Source organism: Dasypus novemcinctus, chromosome 8 (genome assembly GCF_030445035.2).
Source record: "Dasypus novemcinctus isolate mDasNov1 chromosome 8, mDasNov1.1.hap2, whole genome shotgun sequence".
NCBI lineage: Eukaryota > Metazoa > Chordata > Mammalia > Cingulata > Dasypodidae > Dasypus > Dasypus novemcinctus.
The window spans coordinates 43,206,628-43,214,904 of NC_080680.1; positions in this window are offsets into that span (position 1 = coordinate 43,206,628).

Sequence of the window (8,277 nt, forward strand, 5' to 3'; positions counted from 1 at the left end):
AATGAATTTCAATTTCAATAGTCAATTTGCTTCAAACAGATCTTATCCAACAACCTGATTTTGCAGATGAGTTAACTGAAGTCAAGAGAGGTTATATTGCTGTGGTAAGGTCACTTGGCTGGTCTTTGGCAAAAGTAGAAACAGAATTCATATAAATGATATTTTTCATGTGGCAAGTTTATAGTTATTGTTGAGTGACCTTCATGACCTTCCCATATACATTCAATTCTATTTCACTATAACCAAGAAAGAGTCTGCTGTGACAATTAGGGTGGGCAATTCAAGGTGTTAGAAAGTTCTGCTGCACTGACGTTAAATGTTTTCCCTGAGATTGAGTAGGGCTTAGTGACCAGATGCTAAATGCGGGCCAAAATAATAGTTTCAAGACACAGAAATCAAATTATAATTTAGATGAGAATTTTTGGCCTTTAATTTTGAAACTAAGTGAAAGATACAAAGGCTCTTAGAGGTCACCCAATTATATTTCATTTGTAAATCAGCGTACTTTGGCCCTTCAGAAGAACTAAGACTAGTTGAGCCCTATGTTCCTAAAGTTGAACACCTAGCACCTAGTTCAGTGACTCTTTCACAGAACTCTTTTTTTTTTTCAGGATAACACTGTTTTTGTCTCATAAAAGAATTGTATTTTCTTTGTGGAAATTTTGGAAAATATATTTTTACAAAAGAGAGAGATAAAAATCACTTGTATTTCCACCACCCACATAATATAAGCATTTTTAATATGTGGTAGTTTTTTTTTTCTTATCGAGGTGGCATAGCTAATAATTGACAGAGCTCTTCTTTGTACATAGGCAGTCTGACCCGAAGTCCATACTCTTTTAACAACTAGAATGTAACAACTTCTCTATAAATGTTCAAAACAAGACACTTGGAAAAAGAATAACTGGATCCCCACAATAGGCACCATGGTTGGTGATTATGGAAGTAGTAAAGCCTTTCACTAACAAGTGCTTTTGTCCCTGCTGGATGGTTTATATCATCTTTGGATAACTGCTGACTACCACAGGTTCTGATAGAGAGGTCCAATATATGATGGTTAAATGCATAATTAAATTAATGAATTACTGAGTTAATGAATGACACCTATTGGGTGGTGTGCATCTCCTGCCTCAGTCAGAAAGAGAAGATTTGGGATATTATTCTGCATGCTCAGCTTGAGAATAACACTTCCTTTCTATTGAGTCTGTATGGAAATGGAAACAGGTGTTAGAAAGCTAGTGTTACATTTCAACAAAATCCATTTATATAATAAGCATGCTTTGGCTTGCCATAGTTCACTGAACTTGGAATGTAGCCCAACAACAGTCAAAAGCATAGAGTGAATGTTACTGGTGGTTCAACAAAAAGCTATTTGGAAAGGGGAATCTATATATCAGCAACTTTTCCTGCAAAAGTACGATTGGGAGATCATAAGCCAGATTTTAAACTAGGAACTAAGCAAGATATCATAGAGATGAGAGACCTTCAACTGTCCAGGAATCTACTAAATGGTCACATTTATCCTCAAAAAGAACATTGGATAAATCTCTGCCTTATTCAGAATTTCATCTCTCAGAAGGTAGAAAAAGTAATGAGGGGTGTGACTCTTCTATCCAAAAAGAATGATGGCGATTTAAGAGACAGGTTTTTATCTTCAAAGTATATGATTGTGTAAAAATGGAATGCTGAGACTTTTGAACATGCTCTCTGGCTTGAGGAAAACAAATCTGAAAAATATTATCTAAAAGATGAGCTTGAACCCACGAGGAAGGACTCTTCTTCAATACAGCACTTTTCTATCTTGTGCCAACTGTATTTATGTACATGCCTGTCTCCTCGAAGAGACGTAAGCTCCTGGAGGGCAGGCATCTCACCGATCTTCTTCTGTCTCCCAATACTTACAAGAGGTTTTACACATAGTTAGAGACCACCGAAAGATGAATTAGTACAAATCAGCTCTAGAAGAATTAGTATGTTAAATGTAAAATCCCATCAAGCCAGTTATGAGTGGTCTTGATGACTGTGGAAGGGCAAAGGTGCCAGCTTAAACCCTTGCACCCTGTAGACTGAGTTCTCTAATGAGCTCTAAAGAGCAGACACGAAATATGGAAGAAGCAAAGACTAAGAAAATAGTGAGCATGGCTGGCCTAGTATTAACAACAGTTTTTACCATTTTGCTCCTGTGGACACTATCAGCTCTAACTGCCTTTAGTCATAGCAGGAATAGGTTGAAGTGCACAAGTTAGTTGGTACTGGGGAGCCTTGTTACTTAGCCAGAATGGCTGACCTAACATCCATGACCACAGTTTGATTCAGTCAAACAACTATTCCTGCTGCCCCCGTAGAAGTGGCCTCTTGAGAATCTGGGGTAACATAGGAAAGGGAAAGATCAATCTGTCTCAAGTGAACTCTGGACAAAATTCTTGCTCTTAATGTAAGTTTGGCCACTGTATGGTTCACGAGGTTGGCTCTCCCCCATGGCACCCATTCTTCCTTGCCTATGGTGGCACATGCTTCAAACCACTCAACACATGAGGCTATACTACCACAGAACTTATTTCTTGCTGTTGTCTTTCTCTGGATTCTGTATGCTTAGTAATCTTTCTTGGATTCAGATTCACTAATTTCCATAGTTATGATAAGAAGATGGAAGGGGAGGAGGATGCCATTAGGGGCTGGGGACAAAAGATGAGCCAGGAAGGCTGAAAAGCAGAGCTCTCCCAGAGGTCTCCAAGAATTGCCCTCACTCTCTTAGACAGCATAGTGCCAGACCAATTCCTTAACTATGGCATTGAGAATCCTCCAAAGAAACCAGGCAAGAATGTTCTCTTGGCAGTATAATTCTCAACTTTTATAATCAAATTCTAGGTTTAACAGTATTATTTTATCTCTAGTCTTGGATGATAGTCTCTTTCTTCATTTCCAAAACTAATTCCTTCACCTAAAGGTCTTGCACCATCAATTTTTTCCACTCTTGCTTATGTCTGTCCCCTCTCCCTTTCTGCTGATTCTCTCCCCTTAGTAAATACATTGCCGAAGTCTTTCACATCATTAAAAATAAATAAACAACAAAATAAAGAGTTTCCTCAAACTATAGGTCTCTTTTTAACTACAACTATAACTTTTATTTATATAGATACAATGGTCTACACTCACTGACTCCATTTTTTTACTCGTCCATCTCACCTCAATCCATGTTATTAGAACTTGGAGGATCAAGTTTAGGGAAGTGCTCAATTCCATGTAATAATTCAAACCTTTAATTCCTGAATTTAAATTACAATTATTTTCTCTTCCAAGGCAAGGGTTTGTGACTAAGGCATGCTAGGTCCCTGCTCAGACTCAGTCCTTCCTTCTCTTTTTTCCCATTCATGACTCTCCTTCTTCCTATTCTTCTGGCCATTGTGGTTCTAATACTACTGTGGCTAAAATCAGAGGGAAAGAAGGGAAGCTAATGGGATGTAATATTCTTACATGGTTTTAGGGAGTTAAGAAAGCTTTGTGCTCTCTGTCCTGATAGAAGCTTAAACTGGCCCTTTCTCTCGGGGACTTTTGGGGCTCTTCACAGGCCCTACTGAGAACATGAGCTGCACTTTTCAAGTGATGTCTAATTTTTCTCCTTGTTTTTCCAGTCCTCCTCCAAAGATCCTATCTTCTGGGGTTCCATTGTCCCTCTACTTGATTCCCTTGGGCAAGATCTCAGACACCTTCATGGCAGCTTACCCTCTCCCACAGGACCCCTGTGTACTCTATGGAAAATCCTCCTGCATCCTTTGTCCCCCTCTGGAATGTGGGCCAAGACTCATGCAGAAGCAACTGTCTTTCCATTGGCTGCCAAAGCAGCGCCTCAGCCTCTCTCCTGCTTTCCAAATTACTCAAATGGGTGTCAGACATAAGGCCAAGGTGTCATAAACACGTATAAAACTCTCTGAATTGTCCTTTTGACTTAAAGTATCAGGGAAGCATCCCCTCCCCACTATCTTTTGCACAAGTTATCTCTCTAAAACACCATTCTTTTAGATCCTCGATACATGTGAATTTTAAAGCATGTGCCTCGCACCTTTAGGGCATTTCTGAAAGTCCATCTTAGCATCCTATTGGTGAGTTTTGGAGATGCTGGTACTTGGGAACAAACTGACATGCCTTGATGCTCAGTGGTCTTGTTTATTGGAGAGACTATTACCTTGATAATACCTTCACCAGGAGGAGTGACTCCTTCTAAGTATATATGTATTTCTAGAGCCTTATCACCCAAGGGGGTCTACTTGTCTCAATGATCTCCCAAAGGCATGATCTTAGCCCCATTAGACTCCCCTCTCCTATTTATGATAATCCTATATGGAACATGTCCTATCAGAAGGCTCTACTTGATATGAACTTTGAAGCATGCTGAAGAGAACAGGAATAGGGATGGTATTCCAAAATGAGATAGCAACTAGGTTTAGGTTAGATGATCTGGTGTTTTTCCAGGTTAAAAGGTTTTTACTTTACTATATAGAAAACCTGGATTTCTTCTGTCCAATTCTATATCATTTATTGTCAATCAATGATAATTTAAGTATTTTGGGGGACTGCTGGGGATGCTGCAGAAAGAATTTTCCATGAATCCCAAATGATAAATTCCCACCACTAGAGTACACTGAACTTGTCACCTTTGCAATCTTCGAAGTCCTAATTATCAACATAAGTAAAAGCCCAGACTCCATATTCTGGTAGACACGTGACTTCACAACATGACACCATGTCCTGGCCTCATCTTTCACATATGCTTTAACCATAGATACTTGACAAATTATACCCTATTCATGTTACCATGGTTTTATTTGTTGCCATCCTTCTTGCCCTTACATCCTTTCCTCATTTGGTTAATGCCTCAACATTCCTTAAAGCTCATTTCCCCAACACCCTCATCACCATCTCCTCCAGTCTCCGCAATATTCCTAGTGCACCTGGGCTTAATTCTTCATTCCCACTCATCACGCTGAGCTTACTGGGCAGTGTGGTGGTTGTGAGTCAGATAGAACCAGATTCTTACTGTCAACCTGCCACCTACTAGTGTATGACCCTGGACTACTCATGTAAATTGTGAAGCCTCTTTTGGTCATTTTGTTATCCAGAAAAACGAGAATCATAATATATACATATCTTACAAGGTCATTATGAGGATTAAATGAAATAATGTATATTCTAAGCAGAGCTTAGAATATTAAAACTTTCATTAAATATGACTTGATATTAAATCATAGCATTTCTGGTGACTCATAATGGACCAGGTTCAATAAAGAAACAAAAACATGTACATTTTCTCTCTCAAATTTTCAAAGCATTAGCAACATTGAATTTAATTCCATTGAATAATTCAGTCTTTGGGAGGAGGGCTGGGAGGTGCTACCAATTCAGAGATACAACAAGAAGACACAGAGACACAGTCATTCCATAGAGTTGGGGGCTGCTTCCTAGTGACTGTCATGCCTTCCTCTTATTCTACCATAAACTGGTCATTTCAGACATGGGCAGCTAAGGGCCAGCCATGCCAGGGGTAAGAGGTATACCCATTTAGGCCCAGAATGTCCCCTTTTCTGAAGAGAAAATGGCAAATAAATAAATAAAATCTGTGTAAATTTAAATAATTGGAAGGCAGCTTGACTGAAAAAGACACTTTTCTTTTTCACCACAAATGTCACCATCTGGACTTTTCCTTTTTTAATTTCTTTGGGACATGACAAGTCACTGGGCTGATATAGTCACACCCAGTCAAAAATGACAGACACATCTCAGCAAGTTAGGGTAGGCAGAATTCCAGGGTGACCAGAGAGGACCCAGAAACTTGAGGAAGGTGGTTTTAACACCCCTTCTCAGAATACAAGCACTCCCGAGGTGTGATCAACCCTAACACACACACACACAAACATGTGCATGAGCCTACCACATAGCATTCCATTAACCTACTAGTTAACTCATTTCCCAGCCAAAAAATAAAGGGCAGGAAAGGCCAGTCAGCAGACTGTGCTACTATTAATAAACTACATGTGGCCACACTATTTCTGTACTTGTGTCGACTTCTCCCAAGCAGTCCTTCAACCAGCAAGGCAAGAATAATCCAAGGGAACCAGCAAAGTACATCTAAGGACCTCCAAGGACCTCCGTTTCAATATTGGTTCCCTTGGAATTGCCATGTGGCCACAAGCCCACAGACTGATTCATGGCTGCCACATATGAACACTCTTACCTACATTACCTTATTTAATATTTTATTTTTGCTATTTCTACATTATTCTAGTGATGGGTGTTTGAGGCATACAATATTTGTCATGCAGATCTTGTGGACAGTATTTTTTCAAAACAGGAAAATGCACCATTTTGCAAATTGTCCTCTAAGATAATTTACAAAGCTTCAGTATCTGGGAATATTTGCCTATGTTTGCTTTATTTGCATAGGCCTTAATGTGTGTGTGTGTACACACACTCATGCACACCTATGTATATATAGACATATATACATACACACATAGAGATGAATATAGTTTTATTTGATGATATAAGTATATATATATTCATTTGCCAAATTTTTACAGTGCTCTTATGTACCAAGCACTGTACTAAGATTACAAGCTTAACGTCTAAAAGGACAGTGCTTCTCAGAATTGAAAGTGCATATGGATCGCCTGAGGAGTTGGTCAAAATGCAGATTCTTATTCAGTGTACCTGCATTTCTAACAAGTACCCAGGAGATGTGATGTTGTTGAACAAAGAGTCAGGGTAAATAGGAATAGTTTTCATACTAGAAATGTTTAAGTTCTCCTTGGCACATCCCTCAGCTTCACCCCCCACACCCAGTCACGGACCAGGGCAGGCACTTCCTAAATAGTCACCATTTGGTCTGCTTTCCCCACCCTTACTACCCCTCCCCTGGCCCATCTCCATCACAATCACTTGTTCCCTGGACCTCAGTAGCAGCGTCCAGTCCCAACAGCTTCCCCATATCCACATTTGGCTCCTTCTCATCCATACTCAACAATGTGGCCACAGTGATATCTTTAACATGCAAATCAGATTATGTGCCTCTCCCGCTAAAAATTCTTAGATGGCTTATGTCATCCTAGGATAACATCCAAAATTCTTAATATGACCTATAAAGTTCAGTGTGATCCAGTTCTCTATCTCCATAGCATCATCACCCACCATGCTCCCCACCATCTTTTTCTCATCCTCTCTCTACTCTGACCACCCACACTCATCCTTTCTACCAGCTACTCGCAACCCTCTACCTCAATTCACTCCTCAGTTCCAGCTGAAGTTTACCCTGTACAACTAGTTTTCCATTCCTTGTTAGGTGCTATCAAAATACTTTATGTTTTTATAATAACATGACTTTAAAATGCTGTTTGACCTAATGTAAGGGGGAAATGGAAAGGAGAAATGAGTTTATATGGCTACGAGTCTCTAAAAAAGAGTCTGGAGGCTGTCAGAAGGATTGCCCTTATGCACAACTGAGCAGAATCTAAGAGACAGATGAAGTAGATACAACCCCGGATATTGGTTCCTTTGAGGGCTAAAGAGACCCACAGGCTATATGGTGATGGCAGATGGGGTTCACTGCCATGTCAGATGGCCCTTCTTTGGAGCTGGTGTTTCTGCGTGATGAAACTGGATTCAGATGGAATCTCTTTTCATTAGACTTTCATGCTACTTTACTGGAATTGTAGTTGGTGTTGGGGTTTAAGATATATTTAGGGGATTTGAATCTCTGGACTGACAATGTGATAGCCAGGCCCTGAGCCTCAACAGACTTCAGCTCCTACAATCTGATTTATTGGACTCACCTCACTCAGCTAAGATGGAGTTGAAGAAGGACAACCACCACACATGGAGCCTAGAGTGCCTACAACTGAAAGCAGGAGGATTGCATCCAGTATCCATGTGGAATCTGAGCCTCCTCTTGACATAGAGATGCCACGGACATAACCAATCCAAGGTCCACAGAGAAAAGGTGGCATTGGAGTGGAGTGGGAAAAGTGGACATGGTGGCTGATATGGGTATGGGGAATAGCAGGAAGAGATGAGATGTGGAAGCGCCTTTGGGATTTAGAGTTGCCCTGGATGGTGCTGCAGGGGCAATCACCGGACATTGTAAATCCTCCCAGGGCCCACTGGATGGAATGCGGGAGAGTATGGGCCATGATGTTGGCCATTGACCATGAGGTGCAGAGATGCCCAGAGATGTACTTACCAAATGCAATGGATGTATCATGATGATGGGAGTGAGTGTTGTTGGGG